The sequence below is a fragment of the Ovis aries genome, chromosome 10, assembly GCF_016772045.2.
Source record: "Ovis aries strain OAR_USU_Benz2616 breed Rambouillet chromosome 10, ARS-UI_Ramb_v3.0, whole genome shotgun sequence".
NCBI lineage: Eukaryota > Metazoa > Chordata > Mammalia > Artiodactyla > Bovidae > Ovis > Ovis aries.
The window spans coordinates 19,053,091-19,065,443 of NC_056063.1; the positions used below are offsets into that span (position 1 = coordinate 19,053,091).

Here is a 12,353-nt window from a genome sequence, read left to right on the forward strand (position 1 = left end):
ATGAAATTAAAAGAAGCTTGCTCCTTGGAAGGAACGTTATAACCAACCTAGACAGCATCAGTTCAGTTCAGTCGCTCAGTCGTGTCCAACTCTTCACGATCCCATGAATCACAGCACGCCAGGCCTCCCTATCCATCACCAACTCCCAGAGTTCACTCAGACTCACGTCCATCTAGTCAGTGATGCCATCCAGCCATCTCATCCTCTGTCGTCCCCTTCTCCTCCTGCCTCCAATCCCTTCCAGCATCAGAGTCTTTTCCAATGAGTCAACTCTTCGCATGAGGTGGCCAAAGTACTGGAGTTTCAGCTTTAGCATCACTTCTTCCAAAGAAATCTCAGGGCTGATCTCCTTCAGGATGGACTGGTTGGATCTCCTTGCAGTCCAAGGGACTCTCAAGAGTCTTCTCCAACACCACAGTTCAAAAGCATCAATTCTTCAGTGCTCAGCCTTCTTCACAGTCCAACTCTCACATCCATACATGACCACTGGAAAAACCATAGCCTTGACTAGACGGACCTTAGTCGGCAAAGTAATGTCTCTGCTTTTGAATATACTATCTAGGTTGGTCATAACTTTTCTTCCAAGGAGCAAGCGTCTTTTAATTTCATGACTACAGTCACCATCTGCAGTGATTTTGGAGCCCCCAAAATTAAAGTCTGACACTGCTTCCACTGTTTCCCCATCTATTTCCCATGAAGTGATGGGACCAGATGCCATGATCTTCGTTTTCTGGATGTTGAGCTTTAAGCCAACTTTTTCACTCTCCACTTTCACTTTCATCAGGAGGCTTTTGAGTTCCTCTTCACTTTCTGCCATAAGGGTGGTGTCATCTGCATATCTGAGGTTATTGATATTTCTCCCAGCAATCTTGATTCCAGCTTGTGCTTCTTCCAGCCCAGCGTTTCTCATGATGTACTCTGCATAGAAGTTCAATAAGCAGGGTGACAGTATACAGCCTTGACATACTCCTTTTCCTATTTGGAACCAGTCTGTTGTCCCATGTCCAGTTCTAACTGTTGCTTCCCGAACTGCATATAGGTTTCTCAAGAGGCAGGTCAGGTGGTCTGGTATTCCCATCTCTTTCAGAATTTTCCACAGTTTATTGTGATCCACACAGTCAAAGGCTTTGGCATACTCAATAAAGCAGAAACAGATGTTTTTTCTGGGACTCTTGCTTTTCCCATGATCCAGCAGATGTTGGCAATTTGATCTCTGGTTCCTCTGCCTTTTCTAAAACCAGCTTGAACATCTGGAAGTTCACAGTTCACGTATTGCTGAAGTCTGGCTTGGAGAATTTTGAGCATTACTTTACTAGTGTGTGAGATGAGTGCAATTGTGTAGTAGTTTGAGCATTCTTTTGCATTGCCTTTCTTTGGGATTGGAATGAAAACTGACCTTTTCCAGTCCTGTGGCCACTGCTGAGTTTTCCAAATTTGCTGGCATATTGAGTGCAGCAGTTTCACAGCATCATCTTTCAGGATTTGAAATAGCTCCACTGGAATTCCATCACCTCCACTAGCTTTGTTCACAGTGATGCTTTCTAAGGCCCACTTGACTTCACATTCCATGATGTCTGGCTCTAGGTGACTGATCACACCATCGTGATTATCTTGGTCTTGAAGATCTTTTTTGTACAGTTCTTCTGTGTATTCTTGCCACCTCTTCTTAATATCTTCTGCTTCTGTTAGGTCCATACCATTTCTGTCCTTTATCGAGCCCATCTTTGCATGAAATGTTACCTTGGTATCTCTCATTTTCTTGAAGAGATCTCTAGTCTTTCCCATTCTGTTGTTTTCCTCTATTTCTTTGCATTGATCGCTGAGGAAGGCTTTCTTATCGCTTCTTGCTATTCTTTGGAACTCTACATTCAGATGCTTATATCTTTCCTTTTCTCCTTTGCTTTTCACTTCTCTTCTTTTCACAGCCATTTGTAAGGCCTCCCCAAACTGCCATTTCGCTTTTTTGCATTTCTTTTCCATGGGGATGGTCTTGATCCCTGTCTCCCGTACAATGTCACGAACCTCCGTCCATAGTTCATCAGGCACTCTATCTATCAGATCTAGTCCCTTAATCTATTTCTCACTTTCACTGTATAATCATAAGGGATTTGATTTAGGTCATACCTGAATGGGCTAGTGGTTTTTCCTACTTCATTCAATTTAAGTCTGAATTTGGCAATAAGGAGTTCATGATCTGAGCCACAGTCAGCTCCTGGTCTTGTTTTTGTTGACTGTATAGAGCTTCTGCATCTTTGGCTGCAAAGAATATAATCAATCTGATTTCGGTGTTGACCATCTGGTGATGTCCACGTGTAGAGTCTTCTCTTGTGTTGTTGGAAGAGGGTGTTTGCTATGACCAGTGCATTTTCTTGGCAAAACTCTACTAGACTTTGCCCTGCTTCATTCTGCATTCCAAGGCTAAATTTGCCTGTTACTCCAGGTGTTTCTTGACTTCCTACTTTTGCATTCCAGTCCCCTATAATGAAAAGGACATCTTTTTTGGGTGCTAGTTCTAAAAGATCTTGTAGGTCTTTATAGAACCATTCAACTTCAGCTTCTTCAGCGTTACTGGTTGGGGCATAGACTTGGATTACTGTGATATTGAATGGTTTGCCTTGGAACAGAGATCTGAACAGATCATTCTTTTTTTATTGAGCTTGCATCCAAGTATTCAGGACTGATTTCGTTGACTCTTTTGGTTGATGGTTCTGGTGCTCACTTCCGGGGATATAGATATCATCTGAGTTCACCACCATTCATTCCAGTCCATTTTAGTTCGCTGATTCCTAGAAGTTGACGTTCACTCTTGCCATCTCTTGTTTGACCACTTCCAATTTGCCTTGATTCATGGATCTGACATTCCAGGTTCCTATGCAATATTGCTCTTTACAGCATCGGACCTTGCTTCTATCACCAGTCACATCCACAGCTGGGTATTGTTTTTGCTCTGGCTCCATCCCTTCATTCTTTCTGGAGTTATTTCTCCACTGATCTCCAGTAGCGTATGGGCACCTACTGACCTGGAGAGTTCCTCTTTCAGTATCTTATCATTTTGCCTTTTCATACTGTTCATGGGGTTCTCAAGGCAAGAATACTGAAGTGGTTTGCCATTCCCTTCTCCAGTGTACCACATTCTGTCAGCATATCAGAAAGCAAAGACATCACTTTGCCGACAAAGGTCTGTCTAGTCAAAGCTATGGCTTTTCCAGTAGTCTTGACGGATGAGAGAGTTGGACAATAAAGAAAGCTGAGCACCAAAGAACTGATGCTTTTGAACTGTGGTGTTGGAAAAGACTCTTGAGAGTTCCTTGGACCAAAAGGAGATCAAACGAGTCAATTGTAAAGGAAATCAGTCCTGAATATTCATTGGAAGGACTGATGCTGAAGCTGAAGCTCCAATACTTTGGCCACCTAATGCAAAGAACTAACTTATTGGAAAAGAACCTGCTTCTGGGAAAGATTGAAGGCAGGAGGAGAAGGGGACAACAGAGGATGAGATGGTTGGATGGTATCACTGACTCGATGGACATGAATTTGAACAAGATCTGGGAGTTGGTGATGGACAGAGAAGCCTGGTGTGCTGCAGTCCATGGGGTCAAAAGAGTCAGACATGACTGAGTGATTGAACTGAACAGGTAAACCCATTCAACCTTCACTACAGAAGGAGAAGTTATCATATTGGATGGTAAACAAGGTGTGCCTCCTGCTCCAGTGGGAAATACAATCTCAACCTTCTAAATCTGATATACAAACATCTGGAAAAGACAGTCTAGATCAAAACCGCTGGTGTCTCTGCTTACTAGATGTACTGAAGTATGACAGCTCTGTGAAGAATTGTCTGCCAATGCATACCACATCTCTTTCTACTAATCATACAAAAGTTTCCTCTCTCAGATCTCCTAATTGCGTGATTCAACAACTTTCCAGAATGCCAAAAGGAACCTCAGAGGACAACATTAATTTAAGAAATATTTATTGGGCAGCTATTAAATGCTAGGCACTGTGTAAGCAAAAATAGGTTCAGTCCTTCTCTTGAAGGGAACAATAGACTCATGCAGTATATACGCATAGCAAATGCTATGTATGTGCGCTCAGTCGTGTCCGACTCTTTGCAACCCCATGACTGTAGCCTGTCAGGCTTGTCTGTCCATGAAATTTTCCCAGCAAGAATACTGGAGTGGGTTGCCATTTCCTTCTCCAACCAAATGCTACAAACTGAGGTAAGTCATAGAGGGAAAAGTACATTAGTTGTAGAAGGGCTTCATCAACAAGGGGTCTTGAACTTGTCTGGGAAGTTAGAAATGTTTTTTCCACACTCAAGTTAAAAGGGAGAAGAGGATCATGTGCACAGAGCCTGTGCTGTTGAGACTGCAGCATGTTTGAGAATATAAAAGGTGGTGGGGAAGTCTTCCACACAGGAAGCCAGGGGAGAGTGGTATCAGATCAGATTAGAAAAGGCAAGACCTCACATGCTCTGTTAGGCCACCTTAAGAATGCTAGTCTTATCTTAGAGCAGGGAGATGCTGTTTAAGGGTTTTATGTGAGAAGAGAAATAGTCTTACTTGCTTTTAGAAAAACTGTTTTAGCTGCAAAGTGGAGAATTGATGGAAGGGCTCAGATCATATGCAATGAGACCAGATTAGATTGGTGACAACAGGAAAGTAGGCCAATTTGAGAGATTTTGGAAAGAAAATTGCCAGAACTTGGTGTTGCAATGAATCTAAGGGAGATGTCAGGGGCTGATTACTGCCTGATTTGAACAGCTGGATAGATGAGGATAGGGCTTCCCTGACAGCTCATATAATAAACAATCTGCCCGCAATGCGGGACATCTGGGTTCCATCCCTGAGTCAGGAAGATCCTTTGGAGAAGGGAATGGTTACCCGCTCCAGTATTCTTGCCTGGAGAATCCCATGGACAGAGGAGCCTGGCCGGCTACAGACCATGGGGTCATAAAGAGCCTGACAACTGAGTGACTAAAACGTGCACACACACACATAGATGAGGAGAAAGGAAAACAAGAAGAGTTTATCAACTAAGTTGGTCTAAACTTTGTGACTTTGAGACTTTAAGTGACTGAGTTACTGAAGCAGTTGATTTGGAATTTAGGGTAAGGGTCAGGGCTAGAGACACATACCTGGTAATCGTCAACTTTTGATGGTAACAAGTATGACTGAGCTGAACTGAACTGAAAGTAACTGGGGTGGGTGATGATGTTCAGACCAAGAGATTATAATGAAAACAGAAAAGAACCCAGACTAAATTGTGAGGTACTCCTATATTTAACAGTTAGGGAGAGGAGAAGGAATCTGTGAGGGAATTAGAGAAATGATACCCAGAAAGGTAGCAGGAAAAGGCAAGAGTATAGTGCCAAAGGAAGAACTATTCAAGGAGATAAGTGATCCAACTGTTGGGTATTACTCAGAGCTCAAGAAAGATGAGGATTTTAAATAACTTTTATTGATAAGGAAAATGAAGCACTGAGAAGTGACTTGTTCAAAGTCAGTGTAACTTAGTGTCGCTCTCCGGATTCCCAAAGAATTCATACTGGTGGCCATGCTAGGGTTATTTATGTGTGTGATTCATTCTCTCCACAGAACATAAATTCCCCAGTCCTCACTTGACTCAACCTTACAGCATCGTATATTGTTGACTAATCTATGTCTACTTCGATGGTATTCTGAATTACGTCTTCAGTTCAGTTCAGTTCAGTCGCTCAGTCGTGTCCGACTCCTTGCGACCCCATGAATCGCAGCACGCCAGACCTCCCTGTCCATCACCATCTCCCAGAGTTCACTCAGACTCACGTCCATCTAGTCAGTGATGCCATCCAGCCATCTCATCCTCTGTCATCCCCTTCTCCTCCTGCCCCCAATCCCTCCCAGCATCAGTCTTTTCCAATGAGTCAACTCTTCGCATGAGGTGGCCAAAGTGCTGGAATTTCAGCTTGAGCATTATTCCTTCCAAAGAAATCCCAGGGCTGATCTCCTTCAGAATGGACTGGTTGGATCTCCTTGCAGTCCAAGGGACTCTCAAGAATCTTCTCCAACACCACAGTTCAAAAGCATCAATTCTTCAGCACTCAGCCTTCTTCACAGTCCAACTCTCACATCCATACATGACCACTGGAAAAACCATAGCCGTGACTAGACGGACCTTAGTTGGCAAAGTAATGTCTCTGCTTTTGAATATGCTATCTAGGTTGGTCATAACTTTTCTTCCAAGGAGTAAGCGTCTTTTAATTTCATGGCTGCAGTCACCATCTGCAGTGATTTTGGAGCCCCAAAAAATAAAGTCTGACACTGTTTCCACTGTTTCCCCATCTATTTCCCATGAAGTGATGGGACCGGATGCCATGTCTTAGTCTCCTCCAAAATAGCTTTTCTTTCTTGTTGTGCCTATACATGTAGGTATGCCCCAAATATAATTTTTAATAATATAGTTTTTTTAATGAACTTTTTCCCCCTTACCCCCACACCAATGGCAAAGGAATTAAATCTTGAGGGATAGATTACAAGATTCTGTCTTTTTAAAAAGCTCCTGAATAGGAAGCTTTGGAAATTACTTAGAGTTGGCTTTGGAAACCACTAGCTTAGTCTCAGACCAAATAGAGCTAGGGAAGCAATATGGAGAAGCCACCCAACTCACCCACGCTCTGATAAGTCCTATTTTAAAACATACAGTTATGCTTCAGTTATTCAGAGATCAGCTTTCCAGCAATTGTCTGGAAGAGGGCCAAATCTGAAAGTTAAGAAAAGGAAACACCTCTCTCTCTTGCAGGAAAAGAACTTTTGAGAGTGAACAACAATGAAAATATCTCAAGATACCACTTGATACAGAGTCACTGTCCTATTTACTGATGGGAAGAAGAGGAAGAAACCAAATCTCTCATTGGCTGATTGTGGGTATAAACACCTCATCAATCATTACCTGGAGCTATAGAGATAAAGCACAGAAGAAAGGAGAAAAGAGTAAAAAATAAACAGTAAAGTAGAAAGGATGAGAGGAAGGATCTGAGTGGTTCAAGAGGCAGGTGAGAAGAGGAGAAGCAGTAACAGATATTAGAAAAGGTAATGAGAACATTCCAAAGAGAAGAAAACAGAGATCACCTAAGAGACCCTATATACCTCAGCAATCCTTTGGGACTTTAGGTTATGGCCAAGGTATGGCATCTGATGGCCAGTCATCAACAAAGGATTTCATTAACCATTGTATCCCTTAAGGTAGGGAATAAATACATTTTCAGAGAATTCCTGTTAAAAGGTGGAGGAAAAAAGCACTGTTATTTTTGAAAGGCAGCACAATTAATAAACCGAAATAAAACCAGACAAAGAAGCCTGGTTACATCGCCATTGTTTCTGAAGGGTCAGTTCCTGGGTTAGACTCCCTGTCCCAAGGACTACCCCTAGAACCCGCAAAAGGAAGCAGCCCAGGGCAGCCCTCAGGCATTATTGCAGCGCCCCCAGTCGCTGGAGGTTCAGGGAAATCTCGGCTGCGTTCCCTTCCAGGTCTTCAGGCTGTTGCACAAATTAAGGTAATGGGATTCCATGCGATTTGACTGGGGAAGAGGCCAAAAAACTAACCCCTACATTTTCAACTGGAGTAAATATCTAAGTGTTTTTGCTTGCTGAGGAGATCCCGGGCACTAAAGCGTTTGGAATTGAAAACATCCAAGCCCACTTCGGTTGGCTTCCTGTTCCTTGGGGGAGTGTCTTTAAAAGCACCTGCCGGCATCAAGTTTTGTGCTTTCGGAAAGAGGCAGACCCGGTGCGCCTCACAAGGAGTCTTTTAGAGTTTGGACTGAGAAATTGTGTGAGTGGTCCCAGGAACGTCCATTACTAACTCATTTCCCTAGTGTCGCCAGCAGCCTGGCCGCCGCGGCGGCTACGACGACTCGGGCGCAGTCGGGCCTCGGGAGAGAGCCCGGAGCCCGAGAGGGCGGTGGGCGTCCCGGGTTGCGGCGAGGTGGGGCTACTCGGCCGCCCGGCGCTCCGAGGAAAGACCCGCCGGGCGGCCGGCGCGGGCGCGGGGCGGGGACGCGGGGTCCGGGCCGGCCGGGGGCGCCGTCGGCGGGGCTCGCGCAGCCGCACTCGGCGAGCCGAGTCCGGGCTCCTCCTCCCGGCTCCGTAGTAAGCATGGCGGCGGCGGCGTTCGCGGTCCCTCGGGTGAAACAGAAAGCGGGAGCTACGCGGAGAGGGAGCGAGGAGCGGGGCTGAGGCGGCGCCGTCACTGCCGGGAAACCACCCCAACAGTCAGTGCGCCAGCGGCTGCGGCGGCCCCGAGAGCTGGCCCTGCCGCTGAGGTGGAGCGAGGACGATCAGGAACCCGAAGAAGAGGCACCGGGGTAGCCGCCTTCCTCCGCCTCAGAGCGGCGTGACTCGGAGGTGAGAGCGCGGGCGCTCCCTTCGGGAAAGGCGGGCGAGACTGAGGCGTCCCGGTCCCGTCGCGCCCCGGGGCAGGCGTCACGGAAACCGTTAGGCTGAGTGTGAAGGGCCGGGGCTCCGAGCGGGGGTTCGGGCCCGTCGAGGGGCGCGGCCCACCCCGTCCTGGGGGCGCGCGCTCTGCCGAGCGGGGGCAGTGGGCCGCGGGCGGGACGCATCCGCTTGTCGGGCACCTGCCGGGCCCGAGTCTCTCCGGGAGGCGCTCGCGGGGGCGCGGCCACGGCCCCGCCACCAGCCCGCGGAGGCGGCGCGGGGGCGCGGGCGGTCCTCCCTCCGCCCCCCCTGGCCGGCGGCCCGCGGCGAGCAGCGCCGCTCCTGGCGGCGCGGGGGTCGAGTGCCGGAGCCCTCCCGGAGAGGATCGCCGAGCGTCCGCAGCGCCCGGGCTTGTGGCCGCCCGGCGGCCGCCGAACTTGAACGCCCCTCTCAAGAGACTCTCCCCCCGCGCCTGTTGGGGTTCAAACCTCGAAAACCCGGCCCGGTGTGTTTGATCTTGTTTGGCTGGTGCCGGTACCTGGCCGTTCCTCAGCGGGCTGAGTTAACCACCTGTTCAGTCGCGGGGGGGTTGGACTCCAGGCTGCAGTCCTCGCCCTGTTAAACAACCTGGATCTTTGAACTTCTGACACGGCGGTGGAAGGACGTCATGCGTTAGGTAAAGGAAAATGAACTCATAATTTAGCCGTAAAATCGCGGGCAGAAAAGCGGTTATTTTAATTAATGTTTGTTAGTCGTTCTTTTATTAAATTGTTAGCGTTAAAAAAAAAAAAACCCTTGGGGTTGTTTTTTATTTTTTTTTGTAGGGGTAGGGGGTGGATAGTGGGGGTACTAGGAATCGTAAATTCTGGATTTTCTTTTGTGAAATTTCATATAAGTTCCTTTGGACACCTTTGCGTCTGAGCATCTATTAACTAAGAATATCAGGCTGACAGGATTTTTTTTTTTTTTAATGTAAAGCTCATGTGCATGTAGGTTTGTGGACTCGAAATTGAGCGGCAAAACGATTTTGCTTCTTTCCGTGTTTTTAGTTCTAGAAAGCAAAATTGGTATTTTTCTGTACTATAAGAATGAAAAGTTGAACTGTTACTATAATATTTTATCACCATGATAGTACCAGCACTAGTGCTAAACATATGCCACCCAGGAGTTGGAGCCATATGTTGGGCAGAAACTAATTGAGTCTTATGGCTGTGATCTTGTATTTGGATAAATATTTAGTTTTTGTGTATTTGCTAAATCTGTAGTTCTTGCCATCATGTAAGCTTTTAAATCACCTAAAAATAGTCCAGAGAAATGAGTCTCCTGCCTTTTTGATATTTTCTCGGTTGATTTGATTTTGCTCAAGTAATGAGATAAAAGTGCACACTGAGACAGATGGTGGACTTAAAACAGTGATAAAAGGGATTGGTTGTAACACATCTTCTATAATGTAGTGCCTAAAATTTTGCTTTCAGCTTCTTAACCCACTGATAATTCTTGCCATCACCGCTTATACCAGTTAGTGGGAACAGAGGATACTGACTTGACAGGGGAAAAAATTTGTTAAAATTTTTATAAATAATTTTGTTTCTGAATTTTAGTACTATCATAGTAAATTTTATGAAATTTTCTTTTTTCCTTTCAGAGAACCTCTCTCAGTTTTCTTGGGTAGGTTCACTGAAAATTTTTTTTTCTCAGGCTGGCTGCTTTTAACCACCTGTATGCTTCTGAATGAACTCCCTCTTTTTCCATTTTGTCTGAACCTTCAAAAGTCATTGACTGTTTAGGAAAAATTAACTGCTAGTTAACATTGGTTTCAATCAAACATAGGAGTAATTTACTTCTCCTAAATTAATGATATGCATTCAAAAAAACAGATTTAGAATTACCTTTTGATGTCGTCTGTGTCATCACTTTCCCCCTTTATATGAGTAACTGAAAGCTGATTTATTTTCTCTTGCATTTAATAATTATGTTCTAATTTTTTAAGTTCTGTGGTATACTATTGAACATATTTTATTACTGACTAAGAAAAAATTTCTTCCTCTTCTCTAACTAGCCAGGCAGAGGTCAGGATTTAGAGGCTACAAAACCCAGGAAAGAACAGGGATGCATGATTAATATTCTCATCATCTTTTGTAGCTTTACTTGGGTGAAGAGCATTTAATTTATAATTTTAGTTTAGATTGATGGTTAATAGTTACGTCTGTTTAAAAAATATTTGTCTATTTTAATATGTATATACCCAAGGCTTGTGCATCTATTTTGCCTGTATTTTTAAAATACAGTTTGATGAGATAACCTAAAGGTTTTTTTTTCTTTAATGTTCTTGGGGCATTTTTCTATGAAAATGAGTCTAGGTGATGTCTTTGAGAATGATGTAGGGCTATGCATATGATTTCCAGTTTTATTAGCCAGGTGATCAAAAGATAAATGATTGCTTTTTTCCCCCGAGCAGTCTCTAGCAGATTTCAAATAAATTCACAATATTGTAAATCCAAAGGTTTAGAATGCTCTGCCTGCAATTCCACTGAGTCTTTTTCAGTGCTTCTGTTTATCACGTTGCAAAAAGAAAAAGAAAAATGGCCCCTGTGGATATCAGTGTCGAGAGCTGCTTGCTTAAAAGAAATGAATGACCAATAATGGTGACAGACAATTTTTTTTTAACCTGTTTTGGGAGCTTTTACTATTTTCTTAATATTTTGGCCTCATTTTATTTCAGAGTGTTATGCTGTGGCCTCTTTATCCCTTGATCTTATCTCCACCCTCCCACTGTGGTAGTTTTGCTTACCTTTCACATATACTTTATAAGTTTGTGGTGTAATCTATGGTCTTACATCAAGTTCCTTTGTATGTGTCTTCCTTTGATATTTCCAATCACTTATCATCCATTACCAGGCCTCGGGCTTTTTTTTCTCAAGATAGAGAGTTGAATGTGTCATCTCTGGAGAGATGACATGCTCAGAGGATGGTGAGCTATTAGAGTGGGGATACAAAAGCAATGGGATGTGTTTCCTTCCTTCAAGTAGTTTACAGACTAGTTGGGGATACTAGACTAACACACAAGAAATCCTTAACAAAAAATACAAGATGGCCTTATTAAATTATGTGGCAAGAACTGGAATTTAAAGGAAAGTGAGGCTACTGAGGGCAGGAATGATCCTGGAAGGCATTCAGAAGAAGTCAGACTTGAATCTTAGGAAGGATTTTGGGATCAAGCAAAAGGAAGGACATTCAAGGAGACCAGTCTGAGAGGGTAAGTATCAGGAGGAAGAAGAAAAGAAGGTTCAAGTCAAGATTTTGGCTAAAAGCGCCATAACATGGTCAAGAAAGGAATAGGCAGGGCTGGACAGGACAGTTTGCCTGTGTCATTGTGAAGCCATCACTGGAAGAATGCTGTATCTACCTTGACATATTAATAACTTAAGCTTTATGTTTGAGGAATAGCTTATATATTTTATATGTGTGTGTTTATTATAGCTTAGATCAGGGATCAGCGGACTTTCTGTAGAGTGCCAGATAGCTAATACTTTAGGCCTTGTGGGCCACTTATAGTCTCTGTTGAATATCCTTTTTTATTTGTTTTCTTCCAATCGCAGAATTTGACCAGCAGGCCTACTTTGCTGACTGTTGGCTAATAATTGGCTAGTTAATTGTCCATATAGCACATAATGTGAGCTGCCTTACATCATTTGCCTACATGGTTGTTTTGTGTGTTTTGAGTATCATTTATGTTTTTCCATATGTTAAAAATAAAGAGAACAGGCAGAAATAACTTCTATTGTAATTGTTATTTTGTGACCAAACTTCTAGCAACTGCCTAGACTGAGTTTCAGAACTAGGAAGTGAAAGAAGAAAAGCCTTTGAGCTAGTCCTTAGAGCAGTGAAAATAGCTACTCCAGGGCTTGATTTAGAATCTGTATAAGGTTAAGTATATCA

General features: G+C 44.1%; 1 protein-coding gene across 8 annotated transcripts in view; it reads left to right on the plus strand.

The window, feature by feature from the left end:
• The first annotated feature begins 7,443 nt into the window (after positions 1-7,443).
• FNDC3A (fibronectin type III domain containing 3A) overlaps positions 7,444-12,353 on the plus strand; it is a 114,315-nt gene continuing 109,405 nt past the window's right edge. For 3 of the 8 annotated variants that reach the window (XM_027973564.3, XM_060394336.1, XM_027973566.3), the window contains exon 1: positions 8,129-8,384. The gene's annotated coding sequence lies outside the window, so the exon portion shown is untranslated. Of the gene's footprint in view, positions 7,535-7,742; positions 7,855-8,128; positions 8,385-8,773; positions 11,671-12,353 lie in introns of those variants that run through there. The other 5 variants (XM_042254706.1, XM_060394335.1, XM_042254707.2 and 2 more) reach the window with 5 other exon arrangements.